Source organism: Dreissena polymorpha, chromosome 2, assembly GCF_020536995.1.
Source record: "Dreissena polymorpha isolate Duluth1 chromosome 2, UMN_Dpol_1.0, whole genome shotgun sequence".
NCBI lineage: Eukaryota > Metazoa > Mollusca > Bivalvia > Myida > Dreissenidae > Dreissena > Dreissena polymorpha.
This window is the reverse complement of record NC_068356.1, coordinates 76,694,641-76,719,586: the sequence shown is the minus strand read 5'-3', so window position 1 is coordinate 76,719,586 and position 24,946 is coordinate 76,694,641. Positions and strand designations below refer to the sequence as shown.

The following is a 24,946-nucleotide window of genomic DNA, read 5'->3' as shown; positions in this document are numbered from 1 at the left end:
TACACAAGTTGTTTTCAATTTGTACATTAATTGGATTGCATGATGATACTACCGCTTAAAGTTTACCATTTAATTAATTATTACTAAATATGTATTACTTCGTTTAGTATATAAATAATGAAACTCCAGGAGCATTATCGTAGTGCAACATGTTATACCAACACTGCATTACTAACATCATTAAAATTGATAAATCATTACCTACATTAATTTACAAAAAAAGTTGATTATTTTATTGAATAATTAATTGATTAATTGATTGGTTGATTTATCCAATGACTTTACTTAATAACTAATTAAATAAATACATTAATCAATAAATATTTTATATCGTTAAATGCTATGACGATATTAAACATTATAAATATCCGCATACTTCAAAACATTCCAGTTTGTCGCCTTCACTTTACGTGTAAATCATGTCAGGTGTAAATCAATGCCCCTTGTTTGATGTTCTTATCTGTAAACCTGTTCAAATAGGGATTAATTGCAATTGATATGTCAAACTCTGACATAATGCTACTTCTTAAGAGGACGACGATGCGAGATATGAACTATTCAACGTATTTGTCGGTAAATGGTCCAAAACAAGTTGGGATTCGTGTTCTGTCAATACGATCACATAATGGGTAAGTAAAAACTGTTTAAATAATGAATCCGAACTGAAATCATTTATACTGCTAATATTGTTTACATTTACTGGTTTATTTAATCAATATTTCGCATGTCTAGATTTTAAACGATATACTTTACAATGAAGTGCACTGCTAATTTTGTATTGCGTGTGATGATTTCAATCGTTAATGTGCTCACACATAAAACATTTAAAAAAAAAACGTTAACAATTTACTTTCAGTGTATGTTTAACAAGTACCATTTCATATAATGTAGAGGAATGTTCATGTTGCATCATGGTAAAAAATATTAAACAAACTAGTCATGCACAGTGCATACACGTGCAAACGTTCACGTTAAAATGTGAATTATAAATATTAATTAATCAACATTTTTAAAGGCAATTTCTGGCTTTTGGTGGCATATTCCAAAAGGTGTCCTCTGTATCATTCTTTCTATATTGACCGATCAATTTATAACACCGTATACATCCGATTATATGAGTTTATATCAGATATTAATTATGCTTAGCCTATCTAAGAACAAAAATTAAATTTATTTTTAAAAAGCAGTAGATAAATTGAATAATTGAATAGGTGAGATAGACACATTTTGAAAAATATGTAAACAAGAAATAGCAAAGACCTTTAAATAATATAATATCATTATTTAAATGTCACTACTTTTACCAAACAATCATGAATACAAAGCACAAACTAGTCATTATGACAACGTGATTACTTTAATTCTGATTTGTATTTCACAATTTCGGATGGTAATGTTGTAAGGTGGCCGTCTTATGACATATTTTTATCCAAGATAGTTCGCAAAGCGCGGGCAAGTTCACGAGTAAATGATTTAACATAAATATCATTTAAAACAATTCGATACTTTGGTTTAAATAAAGATGTGGTGAATAAAATCGTAGTTGGTTAATGTGATTGTTGACCCATCATTTTATAGTTACGTTTAAAATGTAAAACATTCTTAACTGATTCTAACACATTGCCAATAATTGTTTCAGTCATATTGCTTAAAAAGGTATATATTCTTAATACTATTTAATAAGTTGACAATGTTTTTAACGTTCAATGCTTTCTGTAGCCATGCAAGGCAACATATCTAAGTAAGGTACATAATATACTTTCAGTGTAGAACCTGTTATATAACCAATGTTAAAACTTATTTTATTTCATTTTTCCTCAAAAAGTAGTAATTCTCTTTTTTCTGTGGTATTTTGTAACTATTGGGTAATATGTAACTTAATCGGATTATTTGATTTATTTTTTAATTTTAATAACGCTTTTATCGTTTTAATTTTTATTTTCCTGTGTATGTTTGTGTTTAATTTTGGGATAAATGCGGGCTTTGGAAGCCCTTAACTGGTTTAAAGTCTCTATAAGGCTCAAAATCAACGAAAATTTCGTTAAGTATTTCGTAAAATAAAGTTAACACCTTAACAATCAGTGTTTTTTATAGCAATAGCCAAAATTTCAACGCTAGATGTAATATGATTACATTGATTTTTGTAGATACAAAATGCTCGTTTTTATTTATTGGTGGCCACAATTAATTCCCGCGAATATTTCTATTCATACGACACACGAACAATATTTTAGTGTTCATGTGTCGTATGAATTGATATGCACAACAATAATAAAAACAAGCATTTTGTATCTACAAACATCTATTTTACCAAACCACATCTGGCGTTGAAATTTCGGCAATTGCCATAAGGAACACTGATTTTTAGTTGATTAAGTTTATTTTACGAACAAGTGTATGACATTTTCGTTGATTTTGAGTAGTAATGTTACTTTAAATCCCCGTTGCATCGTATTGACCATTTAGAGGCTGTAACATCAGCTGATATAATAAGCTTAAATATTAATTTCGTGTTTGATGTGATGTTATGTAATGTATGGGCACTGCCATTTTCCTTAAATGTAAAAAGAAGCTAGCGGTAAAGGTCATTTTCTTCTCATAATGTTTTTTGTTTTTCGCTATTTCTGTGTATTAAAACGATTTTTTTTATAGATATTGTACCGAAACACACATTGAAAATAAAGACATACAATTATAGTTACACTGCAATTAACTTTTTAAATCTTGATAAAAGTTACATATCGACATCTAATGGTATTCTAGCTTTAAAATAATATGTGTAATGTTTTTTTATTAACCAAACACATGGGTCTGTGTGTGAAAACACCTGTTAAAGTTGCGTCGTTTGGGCTAAGTAAAAACGTGTTGTGAAAAGACAAACACTGAATCTAATAAATTTGGCATTATTTCTACGAATGAATAAGTAAACATGGCATTCGAGATATAACATAGACGGAGCTCGTCTCAAAATAAAAAAAAAACGTTACATATCAGAAGCACACCAAACAAACTTTTCGATCTTTTCATGTCAACAGTTATGCAAACAAACCTCCTTTGAAACATAAGAATTACGGATTATGTTATCTACCCGACGATTGATTTTCATAAACGCAGGGTACAATAATCGAACATATATTTCAATAAAGCTACTATGTACATAGTCCATATCTGGTTTAATTAAAACAAAATATTGTGTGTGTAGCGCTTTAGCTAACGGTAGGTGTTTTTGTTAACGCCACTTATAGGAATGCGGAATTTTGTCTGCGTTGCGTTTATGCTGCAATGAGTACATGTTTGTGTATGCACTAAATGAATCAAAACGCACTTCAAATATCTGGATTACTTATTGTCTATATATGAGTGCATACCCATAAAGTACAAGTGTGACTAGCACAGATCGTTGGGCGCATATATTTAATAGTCGGCAATACCGAGACAACTAAATATAATAGAAAGTACCTAAACGTGTTGGATCTCTGTGAAAGGTATGTACATTTGATAATTACATCGACCGGCTAACGGCATCGTCCTCAGATCTCCAAGTATATATGATAAACCAAAATGTACAAGTTCTCAGTGTTTCTCTAAGAATGGCTTGTGTATATTTGTAAATATTACATCAAAGATGCACGTACTATATACGTATATATACATATATCAAGCAATTAAAATGTCTTGTGTATCTACGATACAATATCAGACCGGGTATATTTTGTATCAAAATGCATGATTTTAATGACTATTTTATTTGACTTAACGATCAAACTTATAATGCATTTCAATTCGTAAAAAATGCCACTTGCTATCATTAAGCAGTTGTTATTATAGCTGGAAAGGCTTATTGAAACGATTAGTACCCATGGCATTTATTTCAAATTAACAGTATTTCAGTCAAGTATTTGAACATATATTTCGGCTTTAGGTTACATTTTGTGCAATGGTCCAAAGCAAGCTTTACTGACTTCAGTGGTATATCTGTTTTACTTGCACACACCGATGACGGTAACGCAAAGCTGCCCTACATATATGCACGATTCATATTAAACAGCCTTAGATATAGTGTCATGCTAAATCCCCACATAGGCGTTGCTACTAGGTTGGGATACAAATTTGGAAACCGAAATGGACTATGTAGATCTTTACAAAATAAGCTAGTCAAAACTTCACAATGTGGAAAACAAAAACTCGTATCGTTGTTATAATCACGTTATAAAAAACGAAGAAAAAAAAATACTTAGATTGAATGATTATTCACTTCTGATTTTATTTTGGGAATTGCGTTCATATTCTGCTATGATAGTTTGATTTGACATATTTATTTCAAGCAATGTTGACCAACCAACTTACTTATTGCACGGGTACATTCATTTTAGTTAAATGTTTTGCGTATAGAAGAATATTGCGTATTAAGTTTAATACATATTGATATAAAATATGTGAAATGTGTACTGTGGCTTTTCATGTTAGGGAATTAAGACAAATGAAGGTCATTTCAGAATACGACTGGGTTTGATTCTTCGTGCCATAACATAAGTGTTCGGGATATGTGTATGTTTTACTTTCTAAATATATAACATACCTATGGTGCTTTGAATATTAAATGTACGATATTTGAAAGAGCATGTTATATCTATTTTAACGATGCAGTGGGTTGAAAAAAAAATTTAAAGTTAAAGGCGAACCAGTACATGTTCTAGGTTGGAGACAGATGTATTATAGAGTGTTGATTAAAATTTCTTCAACAGTAATCTAAGCCAACCCATCATCAAAATTTAATACAGAACAACACGAACGATCTTGCTTTCTTAATTAATGCGCGTAATTTGGTAGAATTTAATTACTTCTGTTTTACATGGTACATTTTGCCTGATTGTCGTTGTATCCACGACACTTGATTTGAACTATTTGTTTTTCAAGCAAGCCGTTTTCAACAATCTTTCCTACTAACAATCTTTCAACGATTACTATCTCGACGACAATGAAGGTGAGGTGAAAACAGGTTGAGCTGCGATGGTTGTTATGCATTCAGTATAGTTCAAACTTTTAATGTCTTATTTCGTTTGTTGTTGTTTGTTTTGCGCGTTCATTCTTAATTCTGTCGGTTTATGTTTTTGTATTGATCGGATTGTTGGTTAGTCGTTTTGATGCTTCACAGCAATGGGCAGTTTTTGTTTTATTCAACTTTTCTTGTGTTGGTATACGATTAATTAGCCCTCATACGCATGTCAGTTGTATGTATTGGTCTTAATCATAATAGAATATCGCACAAGGTTAAATGTTTATATAGTAAAGGAAACTCTTTCTAGCAGTTTTCAATAAATTCTATTTTTACAAAAACGCAAGTTTACACCGTTCATTTACTCGTTGACTAAAAAAATGAGCTGGCAGTTCACTGACACATTTTGGTGATTACTATGTTTATTTCGGAATGTGTTTGCAGCTGATCGAAGTTTATATTTTAAACATATAAATATAATTTACATTCACCAATGATTTTCTGAAGCTTACTCGCATTTTAAATGCTCGCAAATAAAATAAATATCAACATGACATAGTAAATATAGGTTTTATGTACTACATATTAAAATAAGATTATTAAAACTGCAGCAAAATTACATTGCAATAACTATGTATGCTTGATTGACTAATAAGGAACGCAAAGAATGACAAATAAACTGACGCATATACAAATACAGTAAAAATCAAATACACAAACGAGTTTGGACGGTCTCTGAAATCAAACTCGATAACTAGTATAATAGTACTAGTATAATGTCGAAAGTCGTTTCATATATCAATATATACTGTCAGGGTTTTTTTTAGAAAAAGGGGAAGACGCTGGACGCTGGGTAAAAGAGGAAAATCGAGCGCGAAAGAGACATATTTGGGGAAAAAATAAAAACTGTTCATTTCAATGTCTATAACCCGCCTACAGACTTCAGGGGTTTTTTTAGAAAAAGAGGCATGTCTCTGAACTTTTTGTTCTTAAACACATGAACAAGTATGATATTAAAGTCAAAGTCCTAAATAAAGTTGCAGGGGTAGATCTAATAATGGGAAATGTTTTCAACTGGGGCCGGGGAACGATGTCAATATTGTGATTTCAATTTCATGATGAAGGGTTGACGATCTAGATCTGCTACAGTATTGGAAGAAAAGGTGCGGCAGCTGCCGATTGTCTACTTTCACTTTCACAATAATCCGACAGTATTAATCGATGTTGATTACATGTCCTGCTCCGAATCCTGCTGGGTTTCAACGGTTTTTGATGATTCATTCTTAAAAAATGCGTCAATGCAATTAATAATTTCCGAGTCCGAACGTTTTATTTTGTTCGTGTATTAACGCAAATTGTGACACTTTTTCTGTTTCAACGTTTATATCTTTGCTTTTACATAACCCGGATGAAAATTCGACTGGTTTCCGGTAATGAATTGACGAAACACCCTTCTCGCGCAAGACCGGAATCCAGTAAAATAGTCACATGATTAATACGATTAGTTGCCCGGTTTCCATGACGTAATTTAAGAGCTATATATAGAATCACTGGGATTCCCAGATTTGAGAGTTCGTCGGGAGAGAGAGAGAGCGAGATCGTTGTACATGGTACAAATTGGATAAGTGTCGACTTCTCAAAAGAAAAAAAAACAAAAAAACTTGAGGTTTAAATATTATATTTTGGTGAAAAATTTTATTTTTGGTGGGGAAATGGTAGTTTGAGGGGACAAATTCTGGTAGGGGAAGACGCCGAATATCGGCGTCACTTTCTAAGTAAAAAAAAACCCTGACTGTTGTAGACATCAATCGATTGATTTCCAGAACCATTGCGCTTTCAAATTGAACTTATGCAAACAAATCAAATGGCATATCGCGTTATTGTTGATACATGCTAGTATTGCGTATTATTGTTTTGAGGTTTGATTATTGATACAATATACGATTTCAAGCAAATATGATTTAAGAATATGTGCATGTATGGCCTTAAACTGTCCGAGATCTCAAGCGTGAAGCAATTATTATTCGAATGCCAACGACGCTATTAAAACTTGCTTATTTGGATAAACATGAATTAACATTCAAAGGTAAATACATCGTTATAATATCAAACGGAACAAAGCAACTTCAATTCTTTTGGAATTCGGAATTTGAAGATAAGTAAAATTTGGACCATTGAATTGGCGAAGCTAGATCATTTACTAGTTGTAGCTCATAAAGGCATGATATAAAGATGTTTATCAAAGTCAAATCGTAATCAAATTATGTACATGTCACTTGACGATAAATCATGCGGAAAGATATTGAAAATAGAAGAATAAACATAAAGTTATCAAATTAACTGTATACGTGTTGTGATCTTCGTGAGAAACAGCAAATGTTTTATATACAAATATAACTCTAACCCGGTTAAGAACGGCCATTTATAAATAGATTTACGTCCATACTTAAAGTGTTTCTAGCAAGATACAAATGTATACATGTTGTGTATATGATTCGCACATTTTAACGATCGGTTGTACTTTGTTACTTTAGCGGAAATAATCAGCCAAATATTTTATATTCCTGCACTGGCAATGTGTTTTTTTTCTAAGCAAACAATAGTTGTTTGAAGATATATTGTTTACCTAGGAACTGGTCATTTAGGTGATTTTGTATCCTAAATCAATATTTGTTCATATTTGTATATCTTTAACAAAGTATGCTTTCATTTGCAGAACAATGTTTTATTTAACTTATGTAACACCTCAAAAATACATTTATACATATTTAATAAGAGGTTAAAGAGAAATAACCGACTTATACAACATTTGATAAACCTACTAATAAACCAATTACAAACTGACCCTAACATGTGTAATCATAATATCGGCCTAGAATACACATGACCTACTTTCAAATGAGAACCGGAAATCATGAGAAAGATCGTCGTAATAGTCATTAAAAACTAGCAAATAAATTAAAACATCTAAAAATGGAAAAACATTTACTGCTCAGCAGTTCTTTAGGGTTTTCTACAAAGGCTTGATACAATAAATGAGGCAGATACTATGAGAATAAGGGATACATTGTTTTCTATTGTGAACTTGTAGTATATGGTTATAAAAATATGTATAACCTGTTTAGGTTCATCAATGTGCTTGAGATTTACGTAAAACTTCTATTGTATATGTCAATTCCTACTTAGTCATACACATTATGCTACCACGTTCAATGTTTGTATGAAAACGCCGCATGCATACGTTGGCAATGTTTATTTCAGAAACGCTTACCATATTATTTGATGAGTATTATTTATAAATTCAAATGCAAATGGACAAGTTATTCCCTCAATGATATCTCGCCTGTCCAAAACAAACAACCTGTCATCATCTCTGATCAATTTAATCAACTGACAGTAACTTCAGACGATTTGATCGCAGTTAATCGCGACCAGTTTACATTTTGTTGGTTGTTTGGGGTACATATTTTATGAGATCGAAATGGATGTCAACCGATGGTAAGCATACGCTATTTGTGGTGTAAAACACTGAGATACATTAACACTCAGTGAGTTATGAGATAAACCTTGCATGTTTAGATGGCTTTTATTTTAAACAAGAAGATTATTGTTGAGACCAGGACCTGTGGCAGGTTTCTCAGCGTCAGATTTACCTTTAGCAACTAACGATGTAAAACTTTTATGTTATGCTACGTAATTGTTTTTACATAATTATAACACTGTTTGGAAATGGCCGAGTTTTGCTTTATTGCTTAAAAAAACAAACAAGACATTTCGTAAATAATACAGAAATGACAAAAATTATTTAAGTTCAAATGTGTTGTATTAATATATATTAAAACCTTATATATGTGAATTAAAGATCATCTTAACATGAACTATTTTTTCGTAGATGAGTTTTATAAATAACAAAACATATAACAAATTGTATGGGTCAAATATAAAGGGTTATATAACAACACTAATTTGATGGTAAAACGGTTATATTAAATTAAAGAATCGAGGATTATACAATTCAAAGCTAAAACAGTAAAACAGTAATACGATCGGTAGTATTCATGTTCCGATAAATCTTGACACAACAAACGAATTTTGTAAACGTTTTCAAACCAACATGCTATAAATAATGTCCATAGAGTGTAAACTTATGTTTCGTTTTGTTATTTTAAGGATTACAGCACATCACGAATAGGTTTACATATACAACGTAAAACGTAAGTTGCATAACAGGTGAACTATTAATAACGTCACTACTAGTTCATTTTTTAAAATGTGGCAAAGGAATATCATACATTGCGACGATTGAATTGACGTTATTACGGAAATGATTATCATTTTATGCCCAGACATTCACTAATTCGTGTTGACCTTGACTATTTTGGTCGTTGCATCTCTTTTGGTATTGCATCATAGTTAACATATTAAACCGCATGGTTGTATGTTTAGCTCGTTCCTTATATGATAGCGAAATTAAACCGTGTCATCAAAATTAACAAAAGTAACTGATGTTTAAAATGAATCTACAACTCGGTATGATTAGACAAAGTTTTATCCTTAGACAAGATTAAAATGCACATCCAATATGTTTTATAACTTGGCTGTCATAGTTTACGACATATTGACGATCTGCGCCTTAACAATATGATAATTTGTTTATTTAACGGATTTTGCATGAAAACATGCGCTATTTAAAGCGCAACGTTTGCAAACCTGACTTCCAATTTGTATGAAAGCGATGATTTCTCGTATTTACAGTTTTTTTTATTTGGCAAATCATTAACTGAAATTTTACCATTCAGACCGGTCTTTATATAAGACGACAACACACATTGCAGAATGTATCGGGTTTATACAACATTAGTCGCATGAACGGATGGACGTTCTCAAAGCGAAACAATGTAAGTCCTTCCTTGCGCAATTTAACAATAATATTTATTTGTATTGAGTTTTTGAATTAAAGCCAGTCACTCTATGCATAGGAAAAACATAATGCAAAGTAATTCTTCAACATGCATTAGATCCACGTATGACCTAAGCCGATATCATGTAACACCGCAACATAATACGCTACTTCGGTCCATCTGATTTGGGGATTATTCCGCTCTCAGAATGTCTATTCTCTGTGCGGGATTGATGGAATGCTGTTTCGGAATTGTTTTATTTAAATAAGATGTTACATTGTGAGCTAAAAATATTCAATATATATATATATATAGTGTCGTTAAATATTAACGTAATAATGTATTGTGTTGCAACGCGTGTTATGTTTTGTGGATTATAACGCTGCAAGAACAAAAGTTTGTTGATGAATAAAGAAGGTGCGTTGATGTTTTTATTAACAATGAAAAAGTTTACCAATATTACTAGAAGGTAATTATAACATAACACTAAACAGTCAGTATCATTTAAAAATACATTCATTTGAATGCACAGTTCATTCGTTGAAATAATAAATACGTTGTCATGAACTTTGTTAGGTATTGCCTTCACTAAAGAACAGAGCATACTACCATGCCGTTAAAATACACAATAATAGTTCATGACATATACATTTCAGGCATTGGCGCTTGAAGTTTCGCGCTTTGTTATGTAGTGCGCATATTTTTAAAACATATTTTTAAAACCTATATGTTATTACGTGTTACAAAGGCGAATGAACATTTATATTATATATGTTCCTTAGTTCATTTCGAAAGTTAACAAGGGAAAGTTTTGAATGTCGCAAACGTATGCGTTAGTCGCTTAATGGGTATTTTAAATTGGTGCAGCAGTGTAAGATTAGTGTCGTATTAATTCGGATTTTATCAATAAGTCAGTGACGAATCGTATTCATAAATTCTGGCACAAATTGACCCGAAAACACAAAAACACTCATAATTTCACTGTGTCTTCTAGATCCAACGTCTTTCCGCTGTGTCTTTAACATAGTGTAAGGGTATTTATGAATCCTTATCGGATCGTGCCCAAATACAACTATGGTTTCATGATTGTAAATAAATTTTCATGTAACTGTCCCTTCTATGTATGTAAAACTGTTCCAACGTTGGAGATGTGTTGCGGTGAAAGTATGGGGTATTTAACTGTAAATGAACCATCTTTTTATGGGGATGGAGATTTCATAGTATGTCTGCCTCATTCTGAATCGAAGCTAGGCGCACACGCCGAAGTCTCCAATAGGAATATGTATATTTGTTTGTGTGTCTGTGTAACTGGCTGTTCACGCATAAGTTTCTCCATATATATATATATATGTATATTAGTGTGGTTATTGCATTCATTTTGGTGTTAAACATTTGAATTATACATAAATTATGTACTGTGTCAGTACGATTTTAATAACCCATGTTTAGATAATGGAGAAAAGAAACTCAATAAAGTAGTAACAATTCATGGTAAATATAACGTCAGATTTTAATACATTTACAAATTTTAGAAAATACGTTTATAATCAAGAAAGGACATGGACAAAAAATCGTTTAATAAACGTGTATCCATTTAACCATTGCAGCATTAACTATCTGATGAGTTGGATACACATCATTTCATATTGTAATAGCAAAGCATTTATGATAAAGATATGCAGTAAGTTTTAATACCCATGATATCGCATTATTCATGGAGACAAATACCCATTCGACTGTCTTAGATTCTAAAGCTAAAACAAAAGATTTATGATTTCAGATTCCGATCGAACAAAATGTATGGCTTCTCTACATTTTGTTTTATCATGTAAAAATACACAACGGTTAATGAATTGGAATTGCGATATGTGAATTTACTGTATTTTGACTTGTTTTAAGCAAATATAACATAATCGAAATTATTAAAATCAATCACAGATTCTGTGTATAATGGATTTACGGTTATTAACCTCGCATATTTGTATAGACAAACATACATGTTTAAAAAGATGTTTACCTATAATAAATATTTGTATTTGTACTTGTATATAACATATTCCTACGCTTTCTATGTTGCACTACTACTACTACTACTACTACTACTACTACTACTACTACTACTACTACTACTACTACTACTACTATTACTACTACTACTACTACTCCTACTACTACTGCTACTTCTACTACTACTACTATACTACTACTATTACCGCTACTAATACTACTACTATTGCTGCTGCTGCTACTACTACTACTACAACTACTACTACTACTACTACTACTACTACTACTACTACTACTACTACTACTACTACTACTACAACTACTACTTCTACTACTACTACTACTACTTCTACTACTATTACTACTACAACTACTACTACTTTTACTACTACTACTACTACTACTACTACTACTACTATTACTACTACTACTACAACTACTACTACTACTAAAGAAAAATATGCTTTACTTCATGTTCGGTGCTTAATGCATCGTACGCTATCTTAGCAGTAACATTTAGATAATCGTAAATGCATTGCCCATTTCAAACGTCTATAAGATTAAAAAAGACGCATGCATGCCTGAATTTCAACGCTACTCTAATATACAGTTTCAAAGCTATGTTGAATATTAACGATGTGCTTGACACATAAACGCTTAATATGTGTAATTAGCACATTTGAGATCCGAATAAAGCCAATATTATGAAAACAGCTTAATCCTATTGTTTATCGAAGGATTTAATTGTTCAAATGCCCAGTGAGAATGTTGTTGGTAAGGAATGCAGTTGTCGGATAAAAATAACGGCCCTTTGTGGTATTGAACCAGTTTACGCATATATGAATCGCATTGTTTAAGTGGTATCGAAGTGCATTGAACTATATATTGTATCTATATGTAAAAAAAGCACGTTTAAAGCATAGGATTCCATCAAAGAATGTTTCACAGTTTTCAATTTGTACATGAATCTGAATGCAACATGATAGTGCCGTTTACAGTTTGCCGTTTAATTAATTATTGATAAATATGTATTACTTCATTTAGTATAGAAATGATGAAACTCCAAAAGAATTATCGGTAGTGCAACATTTTATACCAACAATACATTACTAACATCATTAAAATTAATCAATCATTACCTACATTAATAACAAAAAATGAATTGTTGAGTATTTGATTTAATAATTAATTGATTAATTGATTGGTTGATTTTTCATTGACTATATTAAATAAATAAATACATAAATAAATATTTTGAATTGTTAAATGCTATGACGATATAAAACAATCTAAATATCCCCATACTTCAAGACATTCAAGTATGTCGCCTTCACTTAACGTGTAAACCATGTCAGGTGTAAATCAATGCGCCTTGTTTGATGTTCTTATATGTAAACCTGTTCAAATAGGGATTAATTGCAATTTATGTCGAACTCTGACATAATGCTTCGTCTTAAGAGGACGACAATGCGAGATATGAACTATTCAACGTGTTTCTCGGTAAATGATCTAACACGAATTGGGATTTGTAAATACGATCACATAATGGGTAATTAAATAATGATTAAATAATTGACCCGAACTGCAATCATTTATACTGTTAATAATGTTTACATTAACTGGAATATTTGAGCAATATTTCGGATGTCTTGATTTTAAACGATATATTTTACAATGAATTGAACTGCTTATTTAGTATTGCGTGTGATGATTTCGATCGTTAACTCTTTCAGTGCTTGAACCGAACTTTGAAGGCCTATACAAACAGTTTGGATCCAGATGAGACGCCACAGAACGTCATCAGGATCCCAACTGTTTGCTATTCTGATAGTATTCTTTAAAAACAATCGAAGAACATGCTAATTTTAGAAATTCAGCAGACAACATTTAAGCAGACGACACATTTCCTAGCATGAAAAGGGTTGATGCGCTCATACATGAAACATTGAAATATGACGTAAACCGTTTACTTTCAGTTTATGTATAACCTGTACCATTTCATATAATGTAGAGGAATGTTCATGTTAACTGATCGTGTAAATAAGATGAAACAAACTATTCATGCACAGTGCATACACGTGCATACGTTCACGTTAAAATTTGAATTATAACTATTCATTAGTAACAATTCTTAAAGCAATTTCTGGCTTTCGGTTGCATATTTCAAAAGGTGACCTCTCTATCATTCTTTCTATTTTTTGAATGCATCTGTGATGTGCAATTGACCGACCAATTTATAACACCATATAGAGCCGATAAAGTTTATGTAAGATATAAATGATATGCTTATCTAAGAAAATAAATTAATGTTCTATAATAAAAGCAGTAGATGTATTGAATAATTGCATAGATCTACGTTAGAGAAAACAAATTTCAAAAAATATATAAACAAGAAATAGCAAAAAATTTGAAATAATATAATACCATTATATACATACTGATGATGCATTTCACGAATTTTACCTAACATTCAGGAATACACAAGCTCAAACTAGTCATTATGAAAACGTGATGATTTTGTTTCTGATATTTTGTCTTGCCCATTTTCGGATTGTAATGCTCGTCTTATGACATATATTTATCCAAGATCTATGGATAGCTATGCGCGGGCATGTTCACGAGTAAATGATTTTAACATATATATCATTTCAAACAATGTAATACTTTGGTTTAAATAAAAAGATGTTTTGAATAAAATCGTTGTTGGTTAATGTGATTTCTGACCCATTCTTGAATAGTTACCTTTACGATGTATAACATTCTTAACTGATGCTAACAGATTGACAATAATTGCTTCAGTCATATTGATGAAAACGGTATAAGTCTTATATTCTAAATACTACTTTATATGTTGACATTGTTTTCAACTTTCAATTATTTTTGTAGAAATGCAAGGCAACATATTTAAGTAAGGTACATTATATACCTACTGTGTAGCAATTGTAATATTCTTGAATAATTCATGGTAGCCGATGTTTGAATTTATGTTATTTCATTTTGCCTCACAAAGTTGTAATTCTTTTTTTTCCTTGGTTTTTAGTAACGATTTATTAATAATATGTTACTTAATCGGATACTTGTATTGTATTTATTTTTTATTGTAATTACGCTTTTATGGTGTTAATGTTTATTTCCATGTGTATGTTTTGTGTTTAATTTTGGGATGAATGTGGGCTTTCGGATCCCTTAACTGGTTTAAATCCCCGTTGCTTTGTATTAACCATTCACAGGCTGTAACATCAGCTTATATCATAAGATTAATAGCGGTTAAGTTCATTTTCTTCTAACAATGATTCTTGTTTTTCATTGACTCGATGTATTTGAACGATTTTTATAGAAATTGTAACGAAACACACATTTGAAATAAGAACATACAATCTTAGTTACGCTGCAATTTACTTTTTAAATCATTGATAACATGAACATATCGACATCTTATGCTATTATACTTTTACAATAATAATATGTGTAATGTTTTTTTATTTATCAAACACATGGGTCGTTTTAGTGAAAACACCTGTAAGCATACATGTAACGTCATTTGGGCTGAGTAAATACGTGTTGTGAAAAAACGAATCTAATAAATTTGGCATTCTTGCAATGAATGAATAAGTAAACATGGCATTTGGGATATAGCATAAACTGTGCTCGTCTCAAAATGAACACAATTTCGTTACATATCAGAAGCAGACCAATCAAACTTCCCGATCTTTTCATGTCAACAGTTATGCAAACAAACCTTTGAAACATAATAAGTACGGATTTCGTTATCTACCCGCCGAATGATTTTCATAAACTCAGGGTACAATAATCGAACGTATATTTCAATAAAGCTACTATTTACATAGTCGATATATGGTTTAATTAAATTAAATTATTGTGTGTGTGTAGCGCTTTAGCGAACGGTAGGTGTTTTCGTTAACGCCACTTATCGGAATGTGGAGTTTTGTTTGCGTAGCGTATATGCTGCACTGAGTACATGTTTGTGTATGCACTAAATGAATCAAAACGCACTTCAAATATCTTGATTACTTATTGTATATATATGAGTGCATACCCATAAAGTACAAGTGTGACTAGCACAGATCGTTGAACGCATATATTTAATAGTCGGCAATACTGAAACAACTAAATACAATAGAAAGTACCACTTGCAACACCCAAACGTGTTGGATCTCTATGAAAGGTATGTAAATTTGATAATTACATCGACCGGCTAACCGCATCGTTCTCAGATCTCCAAATATATAAGCCAATATGTACAAGTTCTCATGTGTTTCTCTAAGAATGTGTTGTGTTTATTTGTAAATATTACAGCAAAGATGCACGTGATATATACGTATATATACACATATATATAGCAATTAAAATGTCTTGCGTATCTACGATACAATATCAGACGGGGTATATATTTTATCAAAATGCATGATTTTAATGACTATTTTATTTGACTTAACGATCAAACTAATAATGCATTTTAATTCGTACAAAATGTCACTTGCTATCATTAAGTTGTTGATGTGATAGCTGGTAAGGCTTATTGAAACGATTAGTACCCATGGCATTTATTTCAAATTAACAGTATTTCAGTCAAGTATTTGAACATATATTTCGGCTTTAGGTTACCTTTTGTACAAATGTCCAAAGCAAGCTTTACTGACTTCAGTGGTATATCTGTTTTACGTACACACACCGATGACGGTAACGCAAAGCTGCCCTACATATATTCATGATTCATATTTAACAGCCTTAGATATAGTGTCATGCTAAATCCCCACATAGGCGTTACGGCTAGGTTGGGATACAAATTTGGAAACCGGGATGGACTAAGTAGATCTTTACAAAATAAGCTAGTCAAAACTTCACAATGTGGAAAACAAAAAATCGTATCGTTGTTATAATCACGTTATAAAAAACGAAGAAAAAAGCAAACTTAGATTGAATGATTATTCACTTTTGATTTTATTGTGGAAAGTGCGTTCATATTCTGCTATGATAGTTTGATTTGACATATTGATTTCAAGCAATGTTGACCAACCAAATTACTTATTGCACGGGTTCATTCATTTTATTAAAATGTTTTGCGTATAGAAGAATATTGCGTACTAAGTGCAATACATATTCATATAAATTGATGTGTGGCTAATAACAACTGATGTGTGTATTGACCAATAATGTTATATTATTTCTAAACAAAAACACCAGTACACAAAACTCATTTTTACAGGTTTTATTTTAGAATAACAAATTATCTCAATCGGAATATGGTCATTTAGTCCTGGAAATTAACTTTATAGTATATATATGTGGTGTTGGTCAAATTTAAACATGGTTTGTAGTTCATCAATATACAATAAAACTATGTAAAATGTGTACTCTGACTTTTCATGTTAGGGAATTTAGACAAATGAAGGTCATTTCAGAATATGACTGGGTGTAATTCTTCGTGACATAACATGAGTGTTCGTGATATGTGTATGTTTCATTTTCTAAATATAAAATAAACATATGGTGTTTTGAAAATCAAATTTACAATATTTGAAAAACCATGTAATATCTATTTTAACGATGCAGTGAGTTGAAACACAATTTTAAAGTTAAAGGCCAACCAGTACAAGTTCTAGGTTGGAGACAGATCTATTATAAAGTGTTTATTAAAATTTATTCAACAGTAATCTAAGCCAATCTATCAACCAAATTAAATACAGAACAATACGAACGATCTTGCTTTCCTAATTAATTCGCGTAATTTGGTAAGATTTCATTTTCTCTGTTTTTACATGGGACATTTCGCCTGATTATTGTTGCATCCACGACACTTGATTTGAATAATTTGTTTTTCAAGCAAGCCCTTTTCAACAATCTTTCCTACTAACAATCTTTCAACGATTACCATCTCGACGACAATGAAGGTGAGGTGAAATAGGTTGAGTTGCGATGGTTGTTATGCATTCAGTATAGTTCAAACGTATAATGTCTTATTTCGTTTGTTGTTGTTTGTTTTGCGCGTTCGTTCTTAATTCAGTCGGTTTATGTTTTTGCATTGATCGGATTGTTTGTTAGTTGTTTTGATGCTTCACAGCAATGGGCAGTTTTTGTTTTATTCAACTTGTCTTGTGTTGGTATACTATTAAGTAGCCCTCATACGCATGTCAGTTGTATGTATTGGTCTTAACCATAGTAGAATATCGCGCAAGGTTAAATGTTTATATAGTAAAGAAAACTCTTTCTAGCAGTTTTCAATAAATTCTTTTTTCACAAATACGCCAGTTTAGACCGTTCATTTACTCGTTGACTTCTAAAATGAGCTGGCAGTTCACTGACACATTTTGGTGATTATTATGTTTATTTCGGAATGTGGTTGCAGCTGAATCGAAGTTTATATTTTAAAAATATAAATATAATTGACATTCATCAATGATTTTCTAAAGCTGACTCGCATTTTGAATGCTCGCAAATAAAATAAATATCAACATGGCATAGTAAATATAGGTTTTATGAACTACATATTATATAAGATTTTTGAAATTGCAAAAAAAACATTGCAATAACTATGTATGCTTGATTGAGTAATAAGGAACGCAAAGAATGACAAATAAACTGACGCATATACAAATACAGTAAAAATCAAATACACAAACGAGTTTGGACGGTCTCTGAAATCAAACTCGATAACTAGTTTATGTCGAAAATCGTTCGATATATCAATATATACTGTTGTAGACATCAATCGATTGATTTCCAGAACCATTGCGCCTTCAAATTGAACTAATACAAACAAATCAGTGAGATATCGCTTTATTGTTGGTACATGCTATTATTGCGTCTTATTGTTTTGAGGTTTGACTATAAATACAATATACGACGTCAAGCAAATATTTAAGTATATCACTTTCATAAAGTGGAATACTTCTTAGGACATGATTTAATAATATGTGCATGTCTAGCCTTTAAGTGTCCGAGATCTCAAGCGTGAAGCAATTATTATTCGAATACCAACGACGCTATTAAAAGATGCTTATTTGGATATACATGAATTAACATCTAAAGGTAAATACATCGTTATAATATCAATCGGAACGAAGCAACTTCAATTCTTTTGGAATTCGAAATTTGAAGATAAGTACAATTCAGACCATTGAATTGGCGAAACTAGATCATTTACTAGTTGTAGCTCATAAAGGTAAGATATTAAGATGTTTATCAAAGTCAAATCGAAATCAAATTATGTACATGTCACTTGACGATAAATCATGCGGAAATATATTGAAAATAGAAGAATAAACATATAATAATCAAATTAACTGTATACGTTTTGTGATCTTCGTGAGAAACAGCAAATGTTTTATATACAAATATAACTCTAACCCGGTTAAGAACGGCCATTTATAAATAGATTTACGTCCATCTTTAAAGTTTTTACCAGCAAGATGCAAATGTATACATGTTCTGTTTATGATTCGCACATTTTAACGATCGGTTATACTTTATTACTTTAGCGAAAATAATCAGCCAAATATTTTATATTCCTGCACTGGTAATGTGTTTTTTTCTTAGCAAACAATAGTTGTTTGAAGAAATATTGTTTACCTAAGAACTGGTCAATTAGGTGATTTTGTATCTTTAATCAATATTCTTCATAATTGTATATCTTTAACAAAGTATGCTTTCATTTGCAGAACAATGTTTTATTTTACTTGTGTAACATCTCAAAAACATATAATGAATACATTATTAATAAGTGGTTTATGATAAATAAGCGACTTATACAACATTTGATAAACCTACTAATGAACCAAAAACAAACTGACCCTAACTATGTGTACTCATAATATCGGCCTAGAATACACATGACCTACTTTCAAATGAGAACCGGAAATCACGAGAAAGATCGTCGTAATAATCATTAAAAACTAGCAAATATAGTAAAACGTCTAAAAATGGAAAAACATTTACTGCTCAGCACTTCTTTAGGGTTTTCGTCAAAGGCATGATACAATGAGGAGGGCCGATACTATGAGAATAAGGGATACATTGTTTTCTATTGTGAACTTGTAGTATCTGGTTATACAAATATGTATAAACCGTTTAGGTTCATCAATATGCTTAAGATTAACATAATGCTTCTATAGTATATATCAATTCCGATTTAGTCATACATATTTTGCAACCACTCTCAATGCTTGTATGAAAACGCCGCATGCATACGTTGGCAATGTTTATTTCAGAAATGTTTACCATAATATTTCATGAGTATATTTTATACATTCAAAAGCAAATGGACAAATTATTCCCTCAAATATATCTCGCCTGTCCAAAACAACCTGTCATCATCTCTGATCAATTCAATCAACCGACAGTAAGTTCAGACGATGTAATCGCAGTTAATCGCGACCAGTTTACATTTTGTAGGTTTGTTGGGGTACATATTTTATGAGATCAAAATGGATGTCAACCGATGGTAATCATACGCTATTTGTGGTGCATAACACTGCGATACATTAACACTCAGTGAGTTATTAGATGAACCTTGCATGTTTAGATGGCTTTTATTTTAAACAAGAAGATTATTGCTGAGACCAGGACCTGTGGCAGGTTTCTCAGCTTCAGGTTTACCTTTAGAAACTAACGATGCAAAACTTTTATGTTATGATACATAATTGTTTTTACATAATTATAATACTGTTTGGAAATAGCGGAGTTTTGCTTTGTTGTTTAAAAAAACAAACAAGACATTTCGTAAATAATACGGAAATAACAAAAAAAAATTGTTTAAGTTCACATGTGTTGTATTATATAAATAGTACATGTCTGACAGGGTGACAGTAAATTTGTCAACTTGAGGAAATACTGTCAAACGAGGCGAAGCCAAGGTTGACAGTATTTTTACGAAAGTTGACAAATTTACTGTCACCCTGTCAGACGTGTAATATTTATTTTATTATACCGAACAAACTATTCAAACAGGAGCAATTTATATGAATCATAAACAATTTTAATATTCAATAATTGCATTTAATTTCAGCAATGAACAACAATTAATATATTGAGTGGTTCAGCACCCAATTGTATAAACGCTGGTTAAAGTTACCGCTCAGTAACTTTCAAACCTTGGTAAGTTTGCAATTATTCAGGTTTAGTAACCTTCAAAGTAACTCGATTGTATAAACACGATATACCGCTACGTAACCTCACCGCGCAAAGTTGAATTTAACCACCGGCATAGAGATGTGTAAAGTATAAGATGGTAAAAATAGCACCACACTGGAATTCGGAATGTGCCATTTTGTACACGGGTATCATCCACTAACTTATCCGTTGTGTAATGGAATGTTTTCCATTCTTTGTGTATTTATATATTAAATTATTTTCGTGTACAATAAGAGCATTAACTATAGACAAATAAAACATTGTGCAAGTTTAAACATATGTTTGTATGCAGAAATCTGCTAATGCAACCGAGTTTACAAACGGCTATTATTTCATAAACTGCTCCGGTTCATTTGAACAGCAAGAATGTAGAGTACATGTCGTAGCGTGTGACGAAAGAGAAAGTTTATCGTGTTCAAAACTCATTTGAATATAGTAATACTGTAATAGGATGGCATAAGGGTCTTAATTTAATTATGCTTAACTAATTATTAAAGTCCCTTGATGTACAATCGTCAACCATTGACTTAAATGGATTATTTATAGATTTTATAGGTAAGATACTATTTCGAACGCGTTTTGCTTTTTGTTTGTACTTTTGTCGTTCCCTGTTCTCGGAGAAATGATTATAACATAGGCGCAATTGATGCATCGGATCACACACGGCATACCCATAACAGAATATTAAAAACACGTTCTGTGCGTCCTTAAATTCGTCGTCCAAAGTCGGAAAACGTTTATACTAAATTGATTTTTTTTATGACTCCAGTCAATGCTAAAATAATGGCATTTATCTATTGTACAGCACAGTTTCGCACGTGGTTGCTATGGCAGCGAGATACAGTATTTTTTGGACAGTAATTTTTTTCCCGCTGGTGGCACGTGATTACCAAGGTAGCGGAAGACAGTATTTTTTGGACAGTAAATTTATTCCCGCTGGGTCTGACAGTATTTCTATGTCACGATGGCCTATGGGAGTTTAGCATTGTGAATAAAAGTGAGGTATAATAATAATATATATTAAAACCTTATATATGTGAATTAAAGATCATCTTAACATGACCTATTTTTTCGTAGATGAGTTTTATAAATTACGAAACATATAATACATTGTATGGGCCAAATATAAAGGGTTATATAACAACATTAATTTGATGGTAAAACGGTTATATTAAATAAAACAATCGAGGATTATACAATTCAAAGCTTAAACAGTTAAAACAGCGTACTGTGAAAGAAGTCATTCGATCGGTATTATTCATGTTCCGATAAATCTTGACACAACAAACGAATTTTGTAGATTTTTTCAAACCAACATGCTATAAATAATTTCCATATAGTGTAAACTTATGTTTCGTTGTGTTATTTTAAGGATGACAGCACATCACGAATAGGTTTACATAAACAAAGTTAAACGTTAGTTGCATAAGAGGTGAACTATTAATAACGTCACTACTAGTTTATTTTTGAAAATGTGGCAAAGGAATATCATACATTGCTACGATTGAATTGACGTCATTACGGAAATGATTATCATGTTATGCCCAGACATTCACTAATTCGTAATGACCTTGACTATTTTGGTCGTTGCATCTCTTTTGGTTTTGCATCATAATTAATATATTAAACCGCACGGTTGTATGTTTATCTCATTTCTTATATGATAAGGAAATTTAACTCGTGTCATCAAAATTAACAAAAGTAACTGATGTTTAAAATCAATCTATAACTCGGTATGATTGGAAAAAGTTTAATCCTTAAACAAGATTGAAATGCACATCCAATTTGTTTTATAACTTGGCTGTCATAGTTTATGACATATTGAGCGATTTTATTTTGCGTTAATGTATGTTCTCACCATAATAAAAATCGCCATTTATCTCGCTACAAAGCGATCTGCGCCTTAACAATATGATAATTTGTTTATTTAACGGATTTCGCATGAAAACATGCGCTATTTAAAGTGCAACGTATGCAAACCTGACTTCCAATTTGTATGAAAGCGATGATTTTTCGTATTAACAGTTTTTTTTTATTTGGCAAATCATTAACTGAAATTCTACCATTCAGACCGGTCTTTATATAAGACGACAACACACATTGCAGAATGTATAGGCTTAATACAACATTAGTCGCATGAACGCATGGACGTTCTCAAAGCGAAACAATGTAAGTCCTTCCTTGCGCAATTTAACAAAAAAATATTTATTTGTATGGAGTTTGTGAATTAAAGCCAGTCACTCCATGCATAGGAAACACATTATGCAAAGTAATTCTTCAACATGCATTAGATCCACGTATGACCTAAGCCGATATCATGTAACACCGCACCACAAAACGCGACTTCGGTCCATCTGATTTGGGGATTATTCCGCTCTCAGAATGTCTATTCTCTGTGCGGGATTGATGGAATGCTGTTTTGGATTTGTTTTATTTAAATAAGATTTTAAATTGTTAGCTTAATATATTCATTATATATATAGTGTCGTTATATATTAACGTATGGATTTATTGTAATGCAACGCGTGTTATGTTTTGAGGATTATAACGCTGCAAGAACACAAGTTTGTTGATGAATGAAGGAGGTGCGTTGATGATTCTGCATTAACAATGGTTAAGTTTACCAATATTACTAGAACGTATGCGTGTAATATGTTTAGTCGCTCAATGGGTACTTTTAATTGGTGCAGCAGTGTAAGATTAATGTTGTATTAATTCGGATTTTATCAATAAATCAGTGACGAATCGTATTAATATATTCTGGCACAAATTGACCCGAAATCCCGCTTGCCATGTTGTCAGAAACTAGTATCTCGTCATTGCTGATAGATTCGTGCAAGAGTCTACTGTAATAATATAAGGTGTTGGAGATTTGCATATGCAACTAATAGGCAATTGTAGGACTGTGGTTATACGTTTAATGTACGTGTGATATAAAACATAACATCATGCACGACCACTCTTTGTATATTTATAGTGTTATACAATGTACCTGCGAAAACGAAGTACTGCTTAGAGTTCATTCATAATAATATTAACCCGACAATGATTTTACAGTCCCAGCCTTAAACTGATTGGAACTCAGAACTTGACTGACACATTTCAATACTTTGATAACTTCGAATTATTTTCTTTAGAATGCTTATTAAAAATTAAGAAATGTGGAAAATAGCATTATGGTACGTCGCATTTAAGGATCAGTGTTGTGAAATGTAACACAATTTCGGCATTAATGTGTAGATTATTTCACTTGGGATGTGTGTTGTGTACCATCACAAAAATGCACATTTCAACAGTTATAATAACACATTCGAGTTATTGAGAATATACTTGTCTAACTGTGACGCATATGTCAAACCGCTGGACCAGTATATACATGAGTTACTTTTATTGGAGTTTGATATGGACATATATAACTCTATTTACCAATTCCTAGTGTCATTTTACCAATATATGAATGTATTCATGGATTTCCGTTGATACGTTTGTATATAAGCGTTTGAATCACGCGAATACATAACTAAACATGGTGTGTTCGAAGTAATTGTTTTTGATCTACATGTTATCAGAGATAGCCATGTATTTAATTCCAGTGTGATTGTATCCTCGTGTCATTCTGCAGTATATTTCGAATAATGAAGAGTGCAATAGAAAGTGTCTTAATTTAGATATGTATCTATGTGCTAATATATTTTATTTTTTGGCCAATGATTAATTACGTGTATGTTGCTTCTCGATGGTAAACATTTGTAATTTGTTAATTTAAATATATATATATATATATATATATATATATATATATATATATATATATATATATATAAAGTTTTTGTGTCTGTGTATCTGGTTGTTCACGCATATCTTTCTCCATATATATAAATAATTGACTGTG

The 24,946-nt window shown here is 31.4% G+C and overlaps 1 protein-coding gene across 3 annotated transcripts in view; it reads left to right on the top strand.

The window, feature by feature from the left end:
• Positions 1 to 525: 525 nt before the first annotated feature.
• Positions 526 to 24,946, top strand: part of LOC127867686 (atrial natriuretic peptide receptor 1-like) — a 740,759-nt gene continuing 716,338 nt past the window's right edge. For 2 of the 3 annotated variants that reach the window (XR_008043618.1, XM_052409007.1), the window contains exon 1: positions 3,161 to 3,485. The gene's annotated coding sequence lies outside the window, so the exon portion shown is untranslated. Of the gene's footprint in view, positions 630 to 3,160; positions 3,486 to 24,946 lie in introns of those variants that run through there. The other variant, XM_052409008.1, reaches the window with a different exon arrangement.